This window comes from Muntiacus reevesi, chromosome 17 (assembly GCF_963930625.1).
Source record: "Muntiacus reevesi chromosome 17, mMunRee1.1, whole genome shotgun sequence".
NCBI lineage: Eukaryota > Metazoa > Chordata > Mammalia > Artiodactyla > Cervidae > Muntiacus > Muntiacus reevesi.
In genome coordinates, this window is record NC_089265.1 from 21,689,791 (window position 1) to 21,691,194 (window position 1,404).

At 46.1% G+C, this 1,404-nt stretch overlaps 1 pseudogene; it reads left to right on the plus strand.

Moving 5' to 3' along the window:
- Positions 1–213: 213 nt before the first annotated feature.
- Positions 214–766, plus strand: LOC136148529 (interferon alpha-3-like; annotated as a pseudogene).
- The last annotated feature ends 638 nt before the right edge of the window (positions 767–1,404 follow it).

Sequence of the window (1,404 nt, forward strand, 5' to 3'; positions counted from 1 at the left end):
CCCCCCCCCCACTCCAAGCACTCATGGCAAAAATTAACATTTATGATTCACTTCATTACAAAGAGTAGAAAAAGAAAGGAACGGGCAAAATGTGGAAAAACCCAGAAAAGGAAAGTTTCTCTGCTCACTCTTTAAGAGCCGCCCATCACCCCAAGTCCTCAGAACTTGCCTAGACCTCCCTCCAGACAGCCCTGCAGAGCCCCCAGCGTCCCCATGGCCCTCCCCGTCTCTGTGCTGCTGGCCTGGGGATGCTCTGCTCCAGCCCCGCGTGCTCTCTGGGCTGCGAGCTGCCTGCGAACCGCGGCAATCTGGAAAGCTTCATACGTTGGAGTCAGGTGGAGAGAGTGTCCACCGTGTCCTGTCTGAGGGACAGGACTGACCAGATCTCCTCAGACCCTGGAGGACGGGCCAGGCTGAGAAGACAGAAGCCACAGCTGCTGTGCACGGGTTGCTCCAGCTGACCTCCCAGCTCTTCAGCACCACGGGCTCCTCTGCAGGTCGGGACGAGAGCCTCCTGAACAGATTCCTCGTGGGACTTGATCAGCAGCTGGAGGAGCTGGACATGTGTCTGAGGGAGGGAAGGTCGACAGAACAGTCACCTCTAGGGAGTGAGAACTCCAGATTGGCTGGGAAGAGTTACTTCCCGCGAATCAGTGTATATCTCAAAGAGAAAGAATACAGCTGCTGTGCCTGGGAGGTTGTCAGCGTGGAAATCAGAAGGAGCTTGGTCTTGGTCAACAAGCTCATTGGGAAACTCAGGAAATAAAGAAGACGTTGAATCTGAAAACAGTTCATCTTGTCAACTAAATGGCTATTTTCTAAGACTAAAAGTGCAACTTTTAACTCTATTTTTGTGTCAGATGAAATATAAGTGATAGCTAATATATGGGATTATTTAAATGTATGTTAACTGTTTAAAACAGATTTCAGAATCCATTTTCCATATCTTAAGAAGTTGTAATATTTATTTATTTAAATTATTGGAAATATTTAGGCTCTTCATAGCATTTAAATCTCTATCATTCATAAGATACTTGCTTTGTACTATATTGTATAAGACTACTCTTGTTTTTCAGTATAGAAAATAAAAGTAATTTGAAAAAAATGAGTTGACTTGCACACACCTTTGAATAAAATCTAACCCAAAGCCTGATCCTACAAGATAAACCTATAGTGAAGTCACCTGAATAAAGAGGGAACAGGGTTACCCACCCTGGGTCATAGAAGGAACAAGGGACAATTTGAGGAGGGACTGAATGTGATTCTTGAGACATAGATTGGAGGTGGGAGGGAGATGAGTGGAGAAAAGCCCAGGTCATGGATACAGTTGCCTCCTGGGGCCTATAAGAACCTGAACGCCTCCAAGGATTAATGGAGAACCACATACATCATTCGGGGAAGGCA